This window comes from Panthera leo, chromosome C1 (genome assembly GCF_018350215.1).
Source record: "Panthera leo isolate Ple1 chromosome C1, P.leo_Ple1_pat1.1, whole genome shotgun sequence".
NCBI classification, from domain to species: Eukaryota; Metazoa; Chordata; class Mammalia; order Carnivora; family Felidae; genus Panthera; species Panthera leo.
The window spans coordinates 17,006,055-17,029,620 of NC_056686.1; the positions used below are offsets into that span (position 1 = coordinate 17,006,055).

At 41.6% G+C, this 23,566-nt stretch overlaps 1 protein-coding gene across 6 annotated transcripts in view; it reads right to left on the bottom strand.

Annotated features, from left to right (window-relative positions):
• LUZP1 (leucine zipper protein 1) overlaps window positions 1-23,566 on the bottom strand; it is a 91,811-nt gene that overhangs the window by 25,362 nt on the left and 42,883 nt on the right. For 4 of the 6 annotated variants that reach the window (XR_006205836.1, XM_042951069.1, XM_042951068.1 and 1 more), the window contains exons 1-3: window positions 18,725-18,957; window positions 7,096-7,202; window positions 2,091-2,180 (exon numbers count right to left, since the gene is read on the bottom strand). The gene's annotated coding sequence lies outside the window, so the exon portion shown is untranslated. Of the gene's footprint in view, window positions 1-2,090; window positions 2,181-7,095; window positions 7,203-18,724; window positions 18,958-23,566 lie in introns of those variants that run through there. The other 2 variants (XM_042951065.1, XM_042951067.1) reach the window with 2 other exon arrangements.

Sequence of the window (23,566 nt, forward strand, 5' to 3'; positions counted from 1 at the left end):
ATGGAGTTAGAGTGCCACTTTTCTCTAACCTTTTGGCCCTACGCATAGCCAGAGAAAGAAATGGCTTTGCTATCTCCAGGACCATCCAAAGGCGAGGGGCAGATGCCTCTCTTCCCAGTACCTCCCACATGCCCTAGTAACAGTATGTTTATCCAGATAAAATTCATTTGTAGACACCTATAGAACATCTAAGATGCACCTAGCATTTTGCCAAGTGCTATAAGATTATCAAGACCTAACCCTTGCCTTTAAGTCATCAGAAAGAGAGAGCTAATTATAAAACAATAATGAAGAAGCCTCCCTGACAGTCACACACAATACAACACCCATCCTTTTGCTTCCAGTCCTCTTACCATACTTTTTTCACTTGGCACATTTTACCACTTGATGTATGTTGCACTGGAAGCTCAGAAGAAGTAACTAATTGTGCCCAAGGGTGGATTCTGGGGAAAAAAAATGTTGATATTAAACCTCAGGAATCATAGGAAAGGGAAAAGAGGCAAGGGTGGTCCCATCCTTTAATGCCAACTTGCCCTCCACACCAGTGTCTAGCTGAGTTCCCATTCACATGAGAAAGATACGGCATCAATTCTCTCTCATTCAGGGCTCCTTTCTGCCAAAGTTCTTGAACCCAGTTCCAAATGGCCCTATCTAGCATTTTGGAGGCTGGCTCTTCTTCCTGTCCCACCGGACCAGGAAAGTCTGAAATAGAACATAATCAAACTTGCCCTGCCCTTTCCCCCTAACATAGCTGTCATGATTCACACTTCCTGTTCCCAACAGTCATTGAAGATAGGGGGTCGACAAACTTTGTCTTTAGAGTTTGACAGTATCCATCATCATAAGCACGGAGTAGAATTGCTGAATCAATATGTGGTACACCTGAAACTAATATAACATTGCATGTTAATTATACTTCAATCTTGAAAAGTTTGATAGTATACATAGAAGTATACAACTTAGTTTAATAGTAAATAGTTCAGGCTTCAGAAGACCCAAGTTGGAGGTCTGTCCTTGTAGCATGAAACAACCGTACACAATGTATGAGCTGTGTTCCATCCAACTTTATTTACAAAAACAGGCAGTGGGCCCGTGGACCACCATTTGCCAACCCCTGATCAAACGGAAAATGGGAAGACTATTTTTAAGCAGCCCTCTCCCAACCATTTCTAGTCACCTGTCTTAAGCCCTTAGGCTATCCATGTCACAGCACTTCCTCTTGAGCGCTTCTATTTCATTGCTGGGCCTAAATTATTTTTCCCAGCATCACAAATTCACATGTCTTAGATATGCAAACTTCAAAAGTTAGTAGCCCAAGGAGCACAGAGAGAGATTATCTAGGTGGGAAAGGAGTCAAAGACCGTCTGTTCCCACCTCCTAGTCAATGCAGAAGGTACCTCACAAGTAGCCATTTAGCTCCTGTTCAAATACTTCTAAAGACGGGAAGGACACTCATTTCTTCCCAAGGCAACTCACTCCACCTCTGGACAGCTCCAAGACTTTTTCTTTTTTTTTTTTAAAGCACACTTAACCACTTGATTACTGTCTCTTTTTACTAGAATTTAAGATCCATGAGGTCAGAAACATGGTTTTTCTTATCTGTAGCTGTTTTTTACTGCTGTCTCTTCAGCACTTTGAACAGCTTCTGGTACAGAAAGGGTATAAAATAATTATTTACAGAAAGCAAAGAAAGAAGGAGGGAGGAAGGGAAGAGGGGAAAGGAGGGGAGGGAGACAGAGGGAACAAAACATCACTGCATTTGGGGAACTTTAATGCAGCAGGACTGAGTGAAGAGGCAAAAGGGGAGGAACAGAGCAGGTAAGGCCAGAGTGCAGACAGGGCGCAACATAGACACCCTTGAAATCTCACAGCAAGTGCACAGGCTGAGGTGGTGGTGTTTCAGGAACAAGTTTAGGATTGCGCTTTCACCCCTATCCTCTTCCTTCCAGCCTCCTCCACCCCATTCCCATGGTGAACATCTTTCACAGCAGGACCTGTTCTCTCAAGCTTTTTCAGACAGCCCCTCCCACAACAATATGCACCCCCGTAAGCTTTGTAAATACTTCCATCACTGTACCCATGATACTTACTTGGTCATATAGCTGTATTCCTCTACTGGGCTCTAAGTTCGGAGAGCAGGGACTGTGTCATCTTTATTTTCCTGACGTGGGCACTGAATACTGTGATGGAGCAAGGCAGGAACCTTATAAATGTGTGGTAGATTAAATGAAGGTTAAGTCTGACTGTATCCTGTACTGACCAAACTACATCTAAGGAATTTTCAGATCTGGGTACCCCATTCAAGAAAGCACTTAGCCTTCTCTCTCAAAAATGAATAAACATTAAAAAAAAATTTTTTTTTTAAAAAGGCAGCCGGTGGGGGGGAGGGGAGCGCCTGGGTGGCTCAGTCGGTTAACCATCTGACTTTGGCTCAGGTCATGATCTCGCGGTTCGTGGGTTCGAGCCCCGCGTTGGGCTCTGTGCTGACAGTTCAGAGCCTGGAGCCTGCTTCAGATTCTGTGTCTCCCTCTCGCTCTACTCCTCCCCCACTCATGCTTTGTCTCTCTCTCAAAAATGAGTAAACATTAAAAAAAAAATTTTTTTTAAAAGAAAGTACTTAGCCTTTATGCCAAAGGTTGCAAGTGCAAATGCCAAAGAGATCAGGCCAATAATGTTAATGATGACAGGGGCCTGGTCACACAATAGCTAATGGGAGATCATGTTCTACTTTTATATGAATCTCTTATATGTAGCCAACTCATTCAAAAAGGAAATAAAACGGACGCCTGGGTGGCTCAGTTGGTTGAGCATCCGACTCTTGATTCCAGCTCAGGTCATGATCCCAGGGTGGTGGGATTGAGCCCTGCTTCCGGCTCCATGCTGACAGTGTGGAGCCTGCTTAAGATTCTCTCTCTCTCTCCCTCTCTCTCTCTCCCTCTGCCCCCCTCCCCTGCTCATCCTCTCTCTCTAAAAACAAATTAAATAAATAAAATAAATAAATAAATAAATAAATAAAAAGAACACCCTGTACAGACCCTCCAAAACATACTACATGCCTACAAGTGGACATGGGAAGCAAATTTGCAAGCTGCTTTGAACAAACGGATTTAAGCAAGAGAGCAACACAATCAGAACTGCATTTGTGAAAGAACATTCTGACATGACAAACTAGGGAGCTATATTACAATAGTCAAGGCAAGAGATAGAATAGGGGCCTGAACTAAGACAGTAGCAGTGGGGTAAAGGGGTGGGGGAGGATTTGAAAGATGACCTGGTTAATCCAGTTTTAATAATGAAGCTTAAGACTGCATGAGCTAATCTGGCAGTCACACTACCAGTGTGTAGTTTCCGTGATTTTTTTTTAAATAAACTGCTATTAAATCTAATTTTAATAACTTAAGTATAGAACTTATTTCTTAGATCTTTTGTAGGCAGTATGGTACAAAGATTAAAGATTACAGACACTGGAGCCAAACAAGTTCAAACCTTGATTTTGCCACTTACTAGCTATGTGTCCTTGGATAAGTTACCTGACTTCTCTACGCTTCAATACCAACCTTAAAGGGTTACTGTCAGTGTAAATGAGTTAATACGTGAAGTGCTTAGATTAGTACCCAGTTCATCTTAAGTGTTATGTAAGTTTTAGCTCAAATTATTTACTATTTTTCACACTTTAACTTGAAAGTTAGTTTCAATCAGTAGTTTCAATTGTCTAAATATTTCTACACATTCCAGCTTAGAAACATTCACTGTAAATATGATAGGCACATCTTTTCTGTATCTTCATCCAAACTTATGTTCAAGCAGTTAAACAAAATATAACCAAGAACAGCTATCCAGAATGCCACAAAAAACAGCCCCTCTTGATAAACGTTGATCCATTATTGATACTTCTACAATACGTGCATGCAAGCCAGCCCAAAATTTTGTCTTGGGATCGCATGAGAAAACGTTAAATACCTAATTTTAGCAATTAGGATGTGTTATTTTTTTAGCATATTCCTGACCACCCAGCCTAGAATCTTCTCAAAACTGGACTGTCCTGATATACATCAAAATGTTATGTAGTAATTATATAGGGGTAGTTTGAGTTTTTTCCCATTAATCTTTACTTTCTATATTTCTATAATAAACTTGTCCTGCTTTTATAGTTTAAATAAAATCAAGGCAGAGCTTAAAGAAAACAAAGAATTGTTATCAGTTAACATAACTTACTTAGTGAACACAAGTGGCTTCTAGGACACACTGTGTTCTCATCCTTTGCTCAGTCAGTTTTAGAATTTAACCAGGGATCACTGTCAAGTTTCCAATGATACCCTCAAACCCATGTGACCTAGACGTTAAGTCCAGATAAATCAAACAACTCTAGGGGCACCTGAGTGGCTTAGTCGGTTAAGCATCCGACTCTTGATTTTGGCTCAGGTCATGATCTCACAACATGTGAGTTCAAGCCCTGCATCAGACTCAGCTATCAGCACAGAGACCACTTCAGATCCTCTCTCCTCATTTCTCTGCCCCTTCCCACACTTGCACACTCTCCGAAAAATAAACTAAACAAAAACAAAAACATCTCTACAGGGAGAATTAGTTGACCATACCTTCAAAATATGTCCAAAATCCATTACTTCCTGGCTATGCACCCTACGACCCTAGTCCAAGCCATCATCCCTCCCCTAGACTATACTGATCACTGCAAAAGTGGTCTCTACGCTTTACACTGCCTACCTTTCCCCACCTTCCCCCACCCCCCAGTCTATTCTCCCACAGCAACCAGTCTAAGCCTCTCAAAAAATAAGTCAATTTGGGGCACCTGGGTGGCTCCATCAGTCGAGCATTTGACTTTGGCTCAGGTGATAATCTCACGGTTTGTGAGTTCAAGCCCTGCATTGGGCTCTCTGCTGTCAGCGTGGAGCTTGCTTGGGATTCTCTGTCCCCTTCTCTCTCTGCCCCTCTCCTGCTCATGCACTCTCTATCTCTCTCAAAAATTAAAAATTTAAAAAAAAAAAAAAAAATTAAAAAAAAAACTAAGTCAATTCTTGTCACTCCTCTACTCTGACTCTCCAGTGGCTCCCCCATCTCATTTAGAATAAAATGCACTCCAAAGGTCTTACACTAGCTCTGAGCACCTACCTACTCTGGGTCCCGCTGCTTCTCTGCCCTGACTCCTACTACTCTTTCCCTACCACTCCACTGCAGCCCCACTGGCCTCCTTGTGAAGGACATGACAAGTCACATCATACATCGGGGCTTTTACACTTGTTGTTCCCTCTGCCTGGGATGTTTTTCTCCCAGATATCCCTGGCTGGATTCCTCACCTCTTTCAGAACGGCTTAAATTGTCACCTCATCAGAGGCCTTCCCTGATCTTACATAAAGGAGCAATGACCCCAGGCTCCCTAACACTTGACTACCTTACCCTGCTTTTATTCTTCTGGGCACATATCGCCTAGTGGACATTATTTATCTACTTACTAGTTTATTTGTATCTAGTTACTCTCTTTTTTTTTTTTTTTTTTTTTTTAATGTTTCTACCCTTCAGGATATAATCCTTGAGAACAAGGACTTTTTCTGTTTAGTGCTATATTAGCATTTTGTTTAGAGCTGGCTAGCTCTAAGAATTGTACTAAGCATGTAGTTAAGTGGTCAATTTTTACCATCAGAACATAAGCCCCAGTATATATGATAAAATACTCTATGTACAATAGGTACATGTAATGAGTTTTGTTGAAAAAAATGATTACCCGCTCTGTCAAATTCATGAAGTCTATTAGAAAACATTGCTGCTTAACTACAGAGAACAAACTTAGGCTAGCTGGAGGGGAGGTGGGCAGGGAGATGGGTTAAATGAGTGATAGGTACTAAGGAGGGCACTGTGGTAATAAGAACTGGGTGTTATATGTAAGTGATCAATTACTAAATTCTACTCCTAAAACTAATATTACACTATATGTTAACTAACTAGAATTTAAATAAAAACTTGAGACATACAAAAAAATTGGTGCTTCGATAAAGAGACTATAACACCATCAGAAAGATCAATGAACAAATGATTGTTCACACTACCCAACCAGAAATGAGTGTCATAACCCAGTTCCCTGAGGTAGGAAAAATGCCCCAGGGAAAGGAATAGAACAAGAATCCTGAACCAGTTAACAGAGTTTGCCTCAAAGTTTCCCACCCCTTTAAGAGCCTGAGCTATATCTAATGTGCCCCTTTCCCAGGAGGGGCCACCCTGACAGTTGAGAGGCCTTGCTGAGATCCCTTTCCTATGTCCCACCACAACCATCCCTAGAACCCAGTTCCCAGACTCATTTTGCAGCTGCCCCATTGCTTTGCCTGTCCAGAGAACTTTTCTCTAGCTATTAACCAGCTACCACTGGTGACCAAAACCACTAGGTAAGGGCCTCTGGCCATGCACTGTGCGAGCTGCTTCTATTTCATTAGTGCTCTCCACCTTGGTCAACAACAACCAATAAAATAACTGGCACACAGAATCCAGAAAGGCTAGGAAAAGGAGCTAGTTGTCAATCAAAAGGATCTTTCATTTGTTTATTTTGCTTTGCTTTTTAAAGATTAAGTCACTGTCTCAACCAAAAAAAAAAGTAATTTTCTCAAAAGAAACATTACAGTACAACGAAAATAACCCAGGGTTGAAATCCAGTCCTCCCATTTACTCCCTGTGTGAACTTGGAAGTTCTTTAACTTCTCCAGGTTCATTTCCTCATGGCAAAAATAACAGCACTTACCTCATAAGGCTGGTGTAAATGCTAAGGGAGATAACATATGTCAAACAGGACCATGCCTGGCATACAGTAAGTATTCAATAAGTGGTAGGTGCCTGGCATACAGTAAGTATTCAATAAGTGGTAGTGAGGCCTATTTCTGAAAGTTGTTGACCAAATGCAAGGTTAGGCTGGCTGGCTGGCTGATTACATCAGAAAACACATTAAGTACTTAGCACTGTGTTTGGTTCATAATAGGTCATCAACAAATATTAACTTTTCTCCCTTTCCTGCAACGCTGCACAAATTGTAGAGACTTCAGACACCATCCAATTCTATCAGTGTGGCCAGGTTTTGCTGTACAACATACTTACCATTTAGGTAATTTAAGCTTTCCGTTAATGCTTCTGGGGGCTCTCCTGATACTTCGCTGTCTTAGAAACAGGCACTCACTATCTTTCAATGGCAGTTGCCTCTTGACCTGGACAGAATATAAACAGAAAGTAAGAGATAGGTAAAATGTGAATTGCACCAAGACCGAACTGAGGGGAGAGAAGACTTTCCTTTTCCTATCAGATGATATGGTCTCAAGGGAGACTACACAGTCTTTCTTAAATTAACACACCTATACATTTCCCAATAGTCTAAAAACTTATGACATCTTACAGCTTGAGAAGGATCTTTGAAATCAACCAGTTAGATACCCTTGATTTATGGAAAGAAACAAACTTGGAAAGGGTGAGTCACCCAACTGTTTAGGGTAAAAGCCAGGAATCTACTAAAAATAAAATGTTCTAGAAAATGGGTAAGAAAAAACCCCAAACATCTGTGGAGTACCTACCACACCCGAGGCAATATGTTTTATGTTGTACACAAGACAGTATTATACAGGGGCACCTTGGCGGCTCAACCAGTCAAGTGTCTGACTGGCTCAGGTCGTGATCTCGCGATTCATGGGTTCGAGTCCCACACTGGGGCTCTGTGCTGACAGCTCAGAGCCTGGAGCCTGCTTCGGACTCTGCATCTCCCTCTCTCTCTGCCCCTCCCCCTCTCGTGCTCTCTCTCTCTCTCTCTCTCTCTCTCTCTCTCTCTCAAAAAATAAACATTAAAAAAAATTTTTTGAGACAATAATACAATATTGCCCCCTAATAAAGAATCTAAATTTCAAGAAGTCAAGTGACTGGTCCAAGGTCTTACAGCTTGCAAATAAATGGTAATCAGGCCTTAAACCCACACCTGTCTAACACAAAAGCCCCTTCACCAGGCTGACTGTCACTGGGTTGCCTTCTAGATGTGGTTCTCCAAAGGGCCCCGAACCACCTAATACCAATTAGAACCAAGCATTGCATCTCTGTCTGCAAACTTACCCTCTGGTTTTGTAATGAGCATTCTACAGGAGACCCAAAAAAGTCTACTAACCCACCAAACATTACCCCTAAAATTTCAAAAGAATTACTGGAGGTGGAAGATCTGGGGCAAACTTCTGTCCATCCAAGTCCTGCCAAAGAATGGAAAGATACCTTCTAACCTGGAAGTAAAGCATCTACACCTGGTCTTATATGCAAACTATCCCCCTTATTTCTCACAACTGCCCATACCTCCCTTACACATCACACAGGCCACCATGTGACCTTCTTCCAAACTGTTGGTCCCTTTAATCTCATTTCCACACCTCCACTACCAAACCCATTACATATATATAGTAGAGTCCACCCCACCTCTATGCTCCTACAGAGCAATGCAAGACGGTTTAGAATTAAAATGGAGAGATAATCAAATGATAGGTTTTTTTAAATGGCTTTAAAAGAAAGATGAGGGCCTTGAACACTCAAGCCAGTAGACCAGAAAAGAATTAGGGACAAGCAACGAAACTAGAAAAAAAAAAAGTAGGAAAAAAGATCTATACCAGGGTCAGCACCCAAGGAATGGCTTGAGTGGATGTGGGAGAAGTTTTAGCTCTCCCCAAATACCCTCCCCTCACACACACTTTTTAAAAAGTATTTAATGTACTTAAACAGCTATTTTAATTATTGAAACAGCTTCAGAACTGGTGCACAGACCTTCAGCCCTGCCCCTTACCCAACAGCTGTCTCTTTTCCCCTCTCCACCCACCTTAGACACACTTTCCTCTCCACAGCCTAGAACCTCTCCTACATAAGAATTCTGAACTCCAAAAAATGCCCACATACATCTGGTCTGTCTCTACTCAGCCGTTAACAATGACAGCAGCAGCCCTGCAAAAGCTACTGCCTCCCCCATCTCTTGCCACATTTCCTGGCATATTACTAAGGCCCAGGGGGCTATTCTCTTCAAAACAGGATAGTATGCTCTGCCCAAAATCAGATGAACAGGAACTCCTGATGATCCTGATTTGTTTTCAACTGTCCACATTCTGTCCTTATTTCTAAGGGATGGAAGTAAGCAGCAAATGACTTCTTTCTTTCCTTTACTTCTTGCATCCTTGGCATACTGACCCTGTGTCCCCAGAACAAGAGGATGACTGTAAATACCCTCAGGCTCTTTAGTGCTGCCCCTTCAGAGAGCTTTCACCCTGGGAGATCTACCCACACCCCTTCCTTCTGGCACCTCTTCTGCTCCTTCTTGTTAACTTCTAGTGAAGACAGTGGTGGTAGTATGGGTATGGGTGGGTGTGTCTGTCTCTGTCTAGAAGCAGAGATGAAAGGACCCTAACAGATCATGCAGAGTCTAACTGCCTCATCTACCAGAGGAGAAAGTGAGTCTCATGGAGAAGAGATTGATCCCAGGTTGCAAAGCATGTTAAAGTGAGCATGGTTGAATTCACCATGAGCCATACTGAAAATGAGCCCATCCTTATTTGATGGCTGAAGAATGAAGCTCTCTTAAATATGTATCACTTTTGTTCCCAAAATACTTTCATAATGGATAGAAATGCAAGTAGGAAATTGTGGTTCCAGCATGATCCCCCAACAGATAACATAAACTCTGGATAAAAAGCCAAAAAAAACTATCTGTCTGAAGTGAACAAAGGCTGGCAGATTTTGGAGGGAAGTCAAAAACTGGTAGAAGGGGTGGGGATGGGATGAATTCTCCATTTTTGGAGCTTTCCCCAGAGAGCTATCCAGCTACACTGCCAGTCAAAAAACAAACCCTAGACTTTCTCTCTGGAGGAACCATAAGACAGTGCCCAGAGCAGCCACAGATAATGGGAAGAAAGAAGAGAGCCAGAGAAGCAAAGTCCCAGGTGTTGAGTATGAACTCTGTCCAAATCTCTAGCTGACCCCTGCACTGTGCATGCACAGGGTGGGACCCAAGCACCTCAGTCAAGGGCGAAAGAACGACTGAGATCTGAACAGCCACCCCTGCAGGGGAGACAAACCTGGCAGTTTTGAGTCTGAGTTAATTGCCTGCTAAAATAAAAACGTCAACAGAAATCAGTGTCTCCACAGCATAACATTTACATGCATTCATGTTCAGGAGACAACCCCAAATTACATAAAGAACTAGAAAAACTACAGCCATTTGCAAAGGAAAAGACAATTAGCAGAGGGCAACTCCAAGATGACCCAAATACTGGAATTATTTGACAAGGATATTAAAACAGAAATTATAGCTAAGCAGAGAAACTGCATTTTTTTTCTGAAAGTGGAAGTTTCAGAACAGAAATTATAGCACCTGAAACAACAACAAAAATCCTCTGAATGAGCTTAAGAACAGAATGGAGATGACAGAGAAAAGAGTTCATGAAATCTACAGACAAACAGAAATTATCCAAAGTGAAAAACTCTGGGTCATCTGCAGTCTCTAGAAGAACCATCCTCAGCTCTTCACCTGAGTATACAGTGATTACTTTCTGTTACCAGAAAAACTGATACCAGAGAGACCCAGAATAACTAAGGATCACAGAGATACCATTAACCTGCAATTCTGTTGGAGCAGGCCACCCCTCATATCTACTAATTAACTTTTTGAGGTCTTCCAGATATAAGCAAAGAACAAAGTGTGAAGGTGGAAAATGAGAGGGCAGGATAAAAATTTAAACCGGAGATAACCATAATATCCGAAGTCCTAGGAGTCAAATCTGGTGCCCCATTGTATCTACTGAGAGGCAAGGAGACCATCATTTTTTCACCTGGAATTGCTGAAGCAACATTCTCAGGCAGGAGAAAAATGAGGAGGGATTTAATGTTTTTCTTCTGCCCTGTGCAATCTCTTCACCAAAAAGCCAACCTGTAAATGGGCCGATGGAAAGATGAAGTGTGACCAATCAGTGGGTTTGAGGCTGAAGAGTGCCAGCAGCTTGGTGAGAGCCAACCTGGTGCCACCCGGTTGATAAAAGCAGCTAACCTGAATGCCATACCTGACCAGCTTCCTGCACTCAGGTCATTTCATGTTGGAGTTCAAGACATTCCAGGTAAAAGCAGAGGGAAAAACATAACCTGCAGAAGAGATGTCTGAAAGCCTTGCCTTCTTCTCATCCCCCTCCCACCCATCCCACCTGCCCACGAGGGAGAAGGGTACAGAGCAAGTGAGAAACTGGTAAAAAGAAGAGGTGCCTCTTAGGGTGAAGAGCCTTGGACAGGAAGTTCAACCACTGACACCTCAGACATGACTTTTATACTCCCTGGGCCTTAGCTTCATCAGTTGAACAAAAAACTCAGACGACATGATATTTAAGGCCCTTTCCAATAACAACATGTATGAACCCTTACCCATGCTGTTTCCATCTGCCCCTGAAAAAACCGTAATAGATCCCAAAAGGCAAAAGTGGAGACATGCCAACTCATTTGATTTATTAGAATATCTCAATTATTCAATTTGTTAAAGAATAAATTAAGAGTCTTGTTATTAATTCTTAAATTATGTTAATAACAGATTTCAATACCCATCTATGATGGAGGGCTGCTAAAATAAGGTCTAATTCTCCCAGGATATAACTTTTTTATCCGTGTAACTCTTGGGATAAGAAGGCAGATACTCTTATCCCCCCTACAACAGATGAGCAAACAGATTAAGACCTGTGACTCTTTTAGGAAGCTAATAACAGAGACAGGACTAGAATCCAGTAATCCCATCTTTGAGCTTCAGGGCTTTTTCCACCTTACCAAAGAAACCTTACTTAACAAAGAACCAAGAGTATAAACAAGATTAGAATTAGAAAGAAAGGATTTAAGAACTTTCAAACACTATGGAAGCATTTATTAATAAACAATTGATAAGACTAGTTTGCGATTAGGACATCTATTTAAAAGCAGACCCTCAAGGACTGCCACCTGTCCGCTGTTTCCTTTTCTAACAAGTAGGCTATAATTGAGACTAGGCTTCCTTGCAATTAGCCCGTGTTTGTGGGGTTTAGCAATAGAACCACATGTCTAAAATTGCTGGTTTTAGACCTGCTTTAGAAAGTTGGCTAAATCAGAAGAACATGCTGGCTCCCTTTAACCTCTGGAAGTCTATAATTAGGATACCAAGGGGCCCAAAGGATTAGACCAGGTAATGGCAAATGTAAACAGCAAAGTCACAACAACCAGTCTAAGGAGAAAGAAACTGAAAGTGCTTTTATTACCTAATTCAATCTTCATAGTAACCCTACTGGGTAAATACCATCATGATTACTTTATAAATGAGGAAGAAATAAAGGGTCAAAGTCACACAGCTGATAAGTGGATTCTCATGTAGGTATCTTGGATCCAAAATGTGCTTTCTCCTCTGCATTATACCACCCTGGAAGGAATTCTCTCAGATCTTACTCTCAAGAGAATCAGTCCTGACCCACATCCCAAATAACACAGACCGACAAGCGGTTGATAGGTAGTTTGTGCATTCTTTCATTCATTCACGTATTCATGCAAATATTGACTGGCTACAGTGCATCAAGCTCTGAGGAAAATAGGGAGCAGAACTGTCTTCATGCCATTTATTGTATAGCGCAACAGGAAAACACTGATTGAAGAATCATACTATTAAATTAATAGAAGCTGACCCATTAATAGGGAGGTCTAGGAAGGCTGCCCCTAGTGGTGAGGACATTTCTAAGCAGAAGAGGGAGCATGTTGAATATGAGGAGCTAAAGTAGATCTGGCTGACCAACAAGGGAGAAGTGTGACAGGAAATGAGGCTGGAGAGGTATGGAGCAAGCCACACCATACAGGCCCTTGGAGGTCCCATACCATAAGATTATGACCTGAGCTGAAGTCGGCCGCTCAACTGACTAGACGACCCAGACGCCCCATCATTTAACTCTTAAGTAGGGATAAGGTGTGCACATTTCCAGATCACTTTGGCTTCAGTATGGACAACAGATGGAAGCAAGGACAAATGGTGCCAAAAGATGGGTAAGAAGGCCAGTTCCCTGTTTCAGGAGATGGTGGCCACAGAGCTAACACTGCCAGCTGCATACAGGGCACTTACTGTGCCCCAGGCACCGTTCTAGGCACTTTATAGGAATTAACTAAATCCTTAGAACAACTCTGTGAAACAGATACTATTATCCCCATCTTCTAAAAGAGGAGAAGAGCGCCTGGGTGGCTCAAATGGTTAAGTGTCAGACTCTTGGTTTCAGCTCAGGTCATGATCTCACAGCCTCATGGGTTTGAGACCCACATCAGGCTCTGCGCTGACAATGCAGAGTCTGCGTGGGAGTCTCTCTGTACCTCCCCTGCTCATGATCTCTCTCAGAATATACAAACATTAAAAACAAAAAAGAGAGAGAGAAGTTAAGTAATTTAATGGAATCACATGCCTCCTTTCATGTGGTCACTTCCCTTATAATCAGTTCCTTGCAAATATCTTTAATTCATTCGTCCCCCTCCCCTAATATTCAACTAGTAAAACTTCAATCTTCACTAAACCAAACTAACAACCTCTCCAGGCCTACACCAAAGCACTAAGTTATAAACTGTGTCTGTAGAGAAAATGCAACTACTGACTGGTATGATTTAAAAACAATTTTTAGGGGCGCCTGGGTGACTCAGTAGGTTGAGTGTCTGACTTCGGCTCAGGTCATGATCTCACGGTTATGGGTTCAAGCCCCACGTCGGGCTCTGTGCTGACAGTTCAGGGCCTGGAGCCTGCTTTGGATTCTGTGTTGCCCTCTCTCTCTGTTCCTCCCCTGCTCACACTCTTTCTCTCAAAAATAAAGATTAAAAAAAAATTTTTTTAATAATAAAATAAAAAAATTAAAAAAAATTTTTAAACAGGCTCCACGCCCAACGTGGGGCTTAAATCCACAACCCCAAGATCAATAGTTGCATGTTCTACCAACTGAGCCAGCAAGGCACCCCACATTTTAAATTTATCACCACAAAATCTCAAATATGTCCCTCGATGCTGCCAACAACCCTACTATATCTTCCCTTGCTAGGTTCACTTTCCAACTCTCCAAAACAACTCTTGCACCTCTTTTTTTTTTCCTCAATAAACCTCCAACCCCCATCAGCTAAATGACTGTCCCCAAGAAGCAACACTCAGACCATCATCTCCCTAATTCCAAATCTAACCATATGTCAGCATTCTGTGTTCCCTATTGTTACAATGAAGAGGGTCTGCTGATACATAAAGTACAACTTTTCATGTCTACTATGGATCTGATTCCCTCTTATCTTCATATGCAGTGATCTCCACTCTCTTACGTCATTTTTCTCCTGTATACAGACTCTCAAATGACCCTAGCCAAACAGCATGAGATCACAGGCCAGCACTGGCTCACAAAATCTTACGAGGGTAAGTACAGGAATAGAATAGGCACCTAGACATTTGTGAAGCAAGCAATGTTGTAGACACTGCTACAACGTGCAAGCATAGGATCTGAGGAGGATTTCTCAAACAGGGTCTAGACCAGTGAGGGTGCTGATGAACTCACACAGTGAGTCACACGTGGAGTGAGTTACAGACAAAAATCTGCATAAGAATACCACATGTAGGTCCTGGACAGACTAGAAAAAATTAATTTGTCCTGCATCACTGACAGCTTGAGAAGCCACACTCTGAAACAGTGCTTTTCAAACTTGAATGTGCACACAAATCAGCTGAGGATCTCACTGAAACACAGACACTGACTCAGTAGGTCTAGGGTGGGGCCTCAGACTGTATTTCTAACAGCTTCCCAGGTTGATCCAGAGGCCACATTTGGAAAGCAAGATTCTAGAATTTCTTATCTTAAAAAACAAAACGAGGGGCGCCTGGGTGGCTCAGTCAGTTAAGCGTCCAACTTCGACTCAGGTCAGGATCTCGCAGTTCGTGAATTCGACCCCTGCGTTGGGCTCTGTGCTGATGGCTCAGAGCCTGAAGCCTGTTTCAGATTCTGTGTCTCCCTCTCTTTGCCCCTTCCCCACTCATGCTCTGTCTCTCAAAAATGAATAAACATTTAAAAAAAATTTAAAACAAACAAAACAAAAACCAGAAACAATAAACTCTCCCTTGATCTCACACCTCCTTCCAGTTAGTCTAGCCCCAATGTCTCTGCTTCTCTTCTCTTCACAGCAAAACCTCTCCGAGTACTCTACACATTTTATTTCCATACCTCTAATGCTCAGTCACTCCAATCAGCCTTCTATCCTCAACGCTCCACAAAAACTGTTCATTAGGGTCAAAGGCCTCAATACTGCCAAATTCTGTGGTCACTTCCCTATCCTCCAAACGGCATTTAACGCAAATAACCACTCCTTCTCCATCAAAACACTTTCTCCCTTGGTTCCAGGACATCATACTTTCCTCATCATCCTACTCCACAGGTCATCTTCAGTCTGCTCCACCTTCTCCTCTACATGACCAGAGATAGTCCGAGGACCTCTTTTCTTTATCTGCATCCTCCCTTCTTTGGGCAATCTCATCTAGTCCCATGACTCAGTATCAATGACTTCCAAATTTTCATCTCCAGCACTGACAATTCCAGAAGCATTTCCGACGGCCTACCGGACATCTCTACCTGGATGTCTAATTGATATCACATATCCACATATTCCCATATTGTTGATTGTATTGACCTCCCACCCGTCTTTCTCCCAAACTCATTCCTCCTCACATCTTCCCCTATTTACACTATCACCATTCACCCAACTGACCAGGCCAAACACCTAACCATGCTGAATGTGTCTTTCCCCCACACCAAACATGAAATCCATCAGCAGGTCCTATCAACTCCAACTTCCAAATTTTCTTGAACCTGTCCCTCTGCTCTCTACATCCCCATTAAGCACCCTACTCCAAGCTACTGGACTCTCTCTCACCCTACCTACTATAATAGCCTCCTTAAGCCTCCCTGCTACCAACTGTCCCCTATGAGTACCACTCTCCAAACAGCAGCAAATTTCTAAAAACTTAATCAGATCAAGACTCTATTCTGCTTAAAAACAACACAACAAAATACCTCTAACAGCTTTCCCTTCCACTTAGAATACTCTAAAGTCCTCACCAGAGTCTACTAGGCCCTGCATGATCTGGCCCCTTACCTACCTCTCTGACCTCATCTCCTACCAGGTCCCCTTCCTCACTTCCTGTTTCTTGCACACACTGCGTTCATTCTGGCCTTAGGGCTTTTGCACTAGCTGTTCCCTCTTCCCTTTGTACAGCTGGCTCCTTTCAGTCATTGAAGGGTCAGCTTAAGTTTTATCACCTCTGTAAAGACTTGGCCAGATAATATTAAGTAGCTCTCAACCTCTAACATATCACCCTAGTTTATGTGCACCTTAACACTTAACCCCATCTGGTATTTTGTTTACTTACTTACTGTTTATCTCCTCCTCCCCACCTCTACCCCCATCTTCTGTCTACCTCATCACTATATCCCCAGGGAATTCTGTACCCTAGAATGGTGCCTGGCTGACAATAAATAGATGGGTCTGTAGCACAGGGGAGCAATCCAGGCTGGATACATAAATTTATGAGTCATGTGCATAGAGGTGTGGTTACTAAAGCCAATGGGGTGGATGAGATCACCCAGGGAGAGTGTCTAGTATGACCAGGGAGGAGGGCCTGCAAGAGTAGTACATTTAATAGCTGCAGAATGGAGGATGAACCTGCAGAAACAGCAGAGAAGTAGAAGAACAAGACCGTGTTATATCACTTGAGCCAAGACAAGAGAGTATTTCTAGAAGGAGTGGTCAACAGCATCAACTTCACCGAGAAAATGAATTTGAAAAGTCTGTTGAATTCAGCTTCATGAAGGACATCAGTGACTTTACTGAAGTGTACAGTGAAATGACAGGGCAGAAGCCAGCCTAGGACAGGCTAAGAGGAGGGAGGCAGTAAATACAGACATCTTGTTTAGATTCGAGAGGATGCAGGGTTGAGGATGAGCTGTTTGGTCTGTTTCTGTTTAAAGGGGGCACCATCCTAGCACTGCCACATGTACAAGCGGCAGGTCCTGGCAGCCGCAAGTCACCCAAGGGTTTCAAACCTTTTTATTCAGCTAAGAATTCCGTTCCCCTTGGACCGATTCCTAAATGTCCAGAGTATCAATCTGGAAGTCTTTTTTCAAACACAGATCTCATCTTCACTACAACGGAAGATAAAAATGTACACTTTCCCTTGGTGTGTCAGGAACAGAACACGTGGCTTTTTATACCAGAGGGCCTGGGTTTAGAAGGTTTTCTCTGCCATTTTAATTCCAAGGCTCATTTTGGGAGAGTCATCGTTATTTCTACCCCCAGCAAGAAGTTTCTTTCCATTTTACAGCCTCTAGAGAACTTCCCATTGTCTCTGTTCCACACTCCTTCTCCACCCTGCCTGCTGCCCAGGCAACATACCACAATGGGAGGAGTACACATGGTCTCAGAAGCCAGGGAATCTTGGTTTCCTCCATACTTCAGTCACACAGCAGTCCGGGTGATTAAACTTCACGATCTCAATTTCTTCAAGTGTACACAGAGACTATAATATCTAAACTTCATGGGACTAATGTAAAGGACTATATGGAAATACAGATTCAGTATAAGCAGATAAGGCCTGGCATAATGTGTTCTATAAATGTTAATCCAATTTTCTTCTTCTCACCATTCTGATAAAGCATTGTATCCCCTATGTGTTTTTATTTAGTTTCTCTTTCCTTCTAAGTGTACTAGGAAGACCTTGGGAAAGGAACCCTGAGAAATTTACTTGCCCAGTTCCAGCAGAAATAATTTTAAAGAAGTACCAGGAGAGGTGGGTGAGGCCAGAGGTGTTGCTGGGCAGCATGTGAAAGGGCAGGGAGGATGCCCCTGGGCAGAAGACATCAGCAGGCTCTCTGCCAGGTTCTCTGCATCTCCCCACCACCAACCCTTGTCCAAGTTCCTTCTTATAGCCCTGGATGTGCCTCTTTATCTCATCTGCTCAGAAAGTCATGCTTGCCAACAAGTCTCAAGTCAGTGTCTTCAGTATTAAAAACAAACAAAACAAACAGCACACACACTCAGAGCACACATACTGAGCAGAACACAGGGCAATGAAATCCTGAGACCCAGTCCTGTCTCTCTAATTTACTGGTTCTGTGATCCTTAACAGATATTATAATTCTCTGAGTAGAAGTTTCCTCATTTGTAAAACAGAGATAACAATACATCCAGACTCCAAGGCTGTAAGGACCAAATGAAATAATATATGTGAAAGTACTTTGTATACTGTAAAACATGGTTATGGTTATATTACAGGTACACAGAGCAGCTGCAGAATCTACCTTTGGCCAGTTGAGGTGTGTTACTGAGAAAGTCCACATTCTTGGAGTAGTCTGTTCTATGATCTAAGGCTACCTGTTTCCAACTTAAGTCCTCCCATCTCTAGCTGCTAAAAAAGTTATATTCTAATTTCACTTGATTCTCTTATCTTAGCAAGAACTCAAACTTCTCTGACTAAATGGCTCCAAGTCTCCAAATGGTAAAGACCACTGGCCCTGATGCTAAGGACCCTTTTTGACTCTAACATTCTAAGATTCTCCATCCTTTGCTCCCAAAGTACTTTGTCCATATCTCTACTTGCACAATTCCCAGTCTACTTTGCATTATAACTTTGTTTTGTATCATCGCCTAAGGAGAGAGCAAAAGGCTGTCTTACCGAGTTTGATATTCTCCATAGCACTTAACATGGAGCTTTGTACACAGAGCTTTGTGCGCCAAACAATATTGGCCGATTGACTCAACGCTAATTTCTAATTTTTTGCACTTATTGTCCATCCCACACAATAACTATAAACTCTTATTCTTCTATGCTTTTTTTTGTACCTCCATAGGCCTGGCACAGTGTGAAACACATAATTTTTTTTAAGACCAGTGACTGGTTTATTTCTTGGTCAAGGTGAAAAAGCCCAATCAACCTATCCTACCTATGATTTTTAACAACTGGCTCTGGTTATTGACATATACAAACATGACATTTATCAGAGTGTCACAAAAGGAAACTGCATAATAGAGTTATTACACAGATGGAGGGAAATGAAATGTGCGAGTTGAGGGGCCTTGTTCTCCCCAGTGGCACCAAAAATATGGTAAAAAGGCAAATATATTGATAGCAGACCTGGACTCTAGAGTTTATCTCTAGAAGATGGGCAGTCTTCTAAAATGGCTCCCAAAGATCTCCACCCCCTAGTGTCCATGTTCTATGTGGGCTCTTCCCCTTGAGTTTGGTCTGGGCCTCAAGACTGGCATCTAACAGTGAGAACATAGGCAAGAATTATGAGATGTCATTTCTGAGATTGGCTTATAAAAGACTGAATTCTTTCTTACTGGCTCTTTCTCTCTTTTGCCATCTCTTGCTTGCTTTGATGAAGCTAGCTGCTGTGCTACAGAAGCCCATATGGCAAGGAACTAAAGGTGGCCTCCATCTACCAACCAGTAAGGAATGGAGGCCCTCAGTCTAACTGCCCACAAGGACCTGAATCCTGCCAACAACTGAGTGAACTTCAAGCCCTTCTTCGGTCACACCTTGATGGCTGACATCTTGATTACAGCTAAGAGCCTGAAGCAGGAGACCCAGCTAAAGCCATGCCTGGCTTCCTATCCCACAGAAACTGTGATATAATAAATGTATATTGTTTTATGCTGCTAAATTCTGTTATGCAGCAACATATAACTACCATACCCTGTATGTTTAAAAAAAAAAAAAAGAAAAGGAGGGGATATGGAGAGATTATAAGATTAAAAGATTCTTAAAAAAAATATAACCAGGGGCGCCTGGGTGGCTCAATCGGTTGAGCATCCAACTTCAGCTCAGGTCATGAACTCACCTTCTGTGAGTTCAGGTCCCACGTCAGGCTCTGTGCTGACAGCTAAGAGCCTGGAGCCTGTTTCAGATTCTGTGTCTCCCTCTCTCTCTGCCCCTCCCCCGTTCATGCTCTGTCTCTCTGCCTCTGAAAAATGAATAAACCTTAAAAAAAAAAATTTAAAAAAAAAAAGATAAAACCAACCAGCCACAATGTATGGATCTTAACTGGATCCTAATTCAAACTAACTGTAAGAAACAAAACAGAATCATTGATGAGAAAATGAAAATTTGACTGACTGGATATTTGATGGTATTAAAGAATTCTTGTTTTTTATGTGATATTAAAATTATGGTTTTTTTAATTGTAAGAAGTCCTTAACTTTTAGAGATACATAATGAAATGCTTACAACAGATGAAATGATATAATGTCTGGAATTTGCTTCAAAATAATACAGAATGGGGTTAAGTGGGTAGGGTATAGATGAAACAAGATTGGCCATGATTTCATAACTATTGAAACTGGGAGTGGATACATGGGAGCCCATCATGAAGTTTCCTTTTGTATACATTTTAAATTTTCTCTAACAAAAAAAAACTAAGAAAGGGAAGAAGGGTAGGTAGAATCCTAAAGTCCAAGGGCCCCTCTAGTTCTCACAATCTAACTACACTACAGCCACTCTGACCTTCCCTAGGTTTTCTGCACTGGATATACCATTTCAGTCCATGCCAGTGACCAACATTACCAACTCTCCCACAAAAATTCTGTCGAGCACTTAGATCTGATAAGTTACTTAAAGTAAGATTATTTAGACAATTTGGCCCTTATAGGTAAAGAGGGTGGAGTGAAATGGTAGCTAATTGTAGAAGGTGCTTGGCACAAACTAGAAGGAATCACCATAGGTCTTCCTGGTGTGGGAAACCATCCCCTATTGCACTTTATTGTGGCCTGCCTTTGGACACCCCAGCCTCCCACCTTGATAGGTATTTTAACATTTCCTCCCTATGCTGTGTACAGACTTAATTTCTTACCTCTTAAAGTTTTCTTTAATTAAGCCTTAAGTATCTTAATTGCTGTGAATGATCTATTTTCCAATTTCCCACTGTGTTCAGCTAATTAAAAAACAAAAAAACAAACAAACACACACACAAAACTCATGGTCAACAGTTCTGCAAGAAAGTAACTTCAACAGGAAAGAAATCATATCTGCTTTTTCTTGTCAGAGTCTCTGATTCTTAGATTAGAGAATCAACCTTTGAAGTTCCTACTAAACAAGAAAATTCACACAACAAAGTGAAACTGGGATAGACAAAAGAGAACTTCGTGACTAGTTCCCACACTCTTTCTCTGGGTACACCACCACTGCTACTACCATATCCCAGTTCTATTGTACAAGAGGTCCACGCTCTAATCTGTTATGATAGCTTCAATCACCCATACTATATTTATATTCTAGCCCCTACCTTTCACCCTCTCTTTAAAAGAACAGTCCTAAGATTTACACTCCTGGAGGTTTTCAACGCTAATTATTAGAAAAACCTAGGAGCTTTCAAAAATATCATTTATCTGATAAATGACTGAATTTCTACAATGAGTCAATGATATGAAAAAGTGGGAGCAGGGGAAGGACTTGAAATACAAAGAAACTTAGGAAACATAACAACTTAATGTACTGTATGGGTTCTGGTCAGATCCTTACCCTAACAAAGTAACTGCAAAGACATTTTTTAGACAATCAAGGAAATCTGATTATGATCCTATCTAGATGTTATTAAGGTTTTGTTAATTTTCTTAAATTTGATAATAGCATTATGGTTATGTGAGAAAATGTATTTAAAGATGCATAAAAAAGTGTGTAGGTATAAAATGATATGATTTCTGGGATTTGGTTTAAAATTCTTCAACACATTAAAAAGAACTGAAGGAAATGTAGCAAAATCTTGAAAACTACTACTGAATATAAATACATGTAGGTTCACTGTATTAGCCTCTCTCCTTTTGTGAATGTTTGAATTTTTTTTTTTTTTTAACTTATTTTTGAGACAGAGCATGAATGAGGGAGGGGCGGAGAGAGAGGGAGACACAGAATCTGAAACAGGCTCCAGGCTCTGAGCTGTCAGCCCAGAGCCCGACGCGGGGCTCGAACTCATGGACCGTGAGATCATGACCTGAGCCAAAGTCGGACGCTTAACCAATGAGCCACTCAGGCGCCCCAAAATTTTTCATAATAAAAAAAATTTGAATACTACCACCTAGTACAACCAAACTCTAGCAATATCTACCAGAGCTAAACATATGACCCAGAATCTTATTCCTAGGTATACACCCAAGAGAAATGAGTGCATATGTTCACCAAAAGATATACATAAGACTAAGAGTGTCCATGGCAGCTTTGTCATATAGCCAAAACTGGTAAGATCCCAAATGTCCATCAACAGTAGAATAAATAACTGTGATACATCCAAACAATGAACCATTACATACTGCTACATACAACATGGATGACAAAAGCAGCCAGACCCAAAATAGTTCATGCAGTCTGCGGCTATTTATGTTCTATTACATGAAACTCAAAAATAGACAAAACTTATCAATGGAGATAGAAGTCAGAATAACTAGTTACTTGGGTAGCCAGTACCGATGAGGAAGAAGCACGAGGGAGCCTTCTGGAATTCTGGAAATGTTCTCTATCTTGACCTGATGCATATCTTGATGTGAGTAGTCTTTACATGACAGCATACATACATAAAAATTCATTGAGTATTTTACTGAAAAATCTGTATAACTTACTGTAGCTATATCTCAATAATGAACAAATAATGGGAGTAAAAATCAGAATCCTAGGTATCAGTATTTTATAAAAGCTCTGTAAGCAATTCTAATGTGCAGCCAATACAAAGAACCATTCTACCTCAGCAAGCTCAAAGTTAAGCCTCCCAAGTCTTCCTACTTCCAGTTCAATAGTACCTGTGAGATAAGGTAATAAGAACTGAAGCTTGAAAAGATGGTGGAGCAGAGAGGAGGGAGAGAGTTATCCCTTTGAAAAGAGTAGGAATCTACGGCAAGGGAGGAAAAGTTGAGGTCAGTGCTGATGGAGCTAAGAACAAAGCTGCAAAAGACTGAATATGACAACTCATTTTAATTCCAGCTTTACCACCAACGAGCTATGGGGTATGACCTTAGGCAAACTGCTTTATCTCTCCAGGCCTCCCTATGATCTCGTACAGCTTTTAAACAAAGTCTGGAGAAGAAGGTGAGAGGAATCAAGTAAGAACAGGCCCTTTTAAAAGACCGTAGGTTTCCCTCTAACACAGATAGCACTTACCATCCTGTATTGTAATTATCTACTTCTTTATATCCCCCCACCAAACTGTGAGCTCTTAAAAGGCCAAGATTATGTATTTCATCTCCAAATCCAAGGACATGCATAGAACTTGGCACATAGTAACAGTTCGGTAAATGTTCAATGGCTACATAGCTGAACACTATGAGGAGTGCTTCTATTTATATTCTTATAAGTATAGGTATGTATACATAAAAAAGAACAATTCATCTCCCACATGTATACCTTTAAATAACATTGAGTAACATTATTTTCTTTACTAACACCAACTAAAAGAAGTCCAGATTCCAGGATGCCCAAAATCATCAGAAAGGCTCCCCAAAGATGTCCTGCCAGAGGCCTCAAAAGTCCATC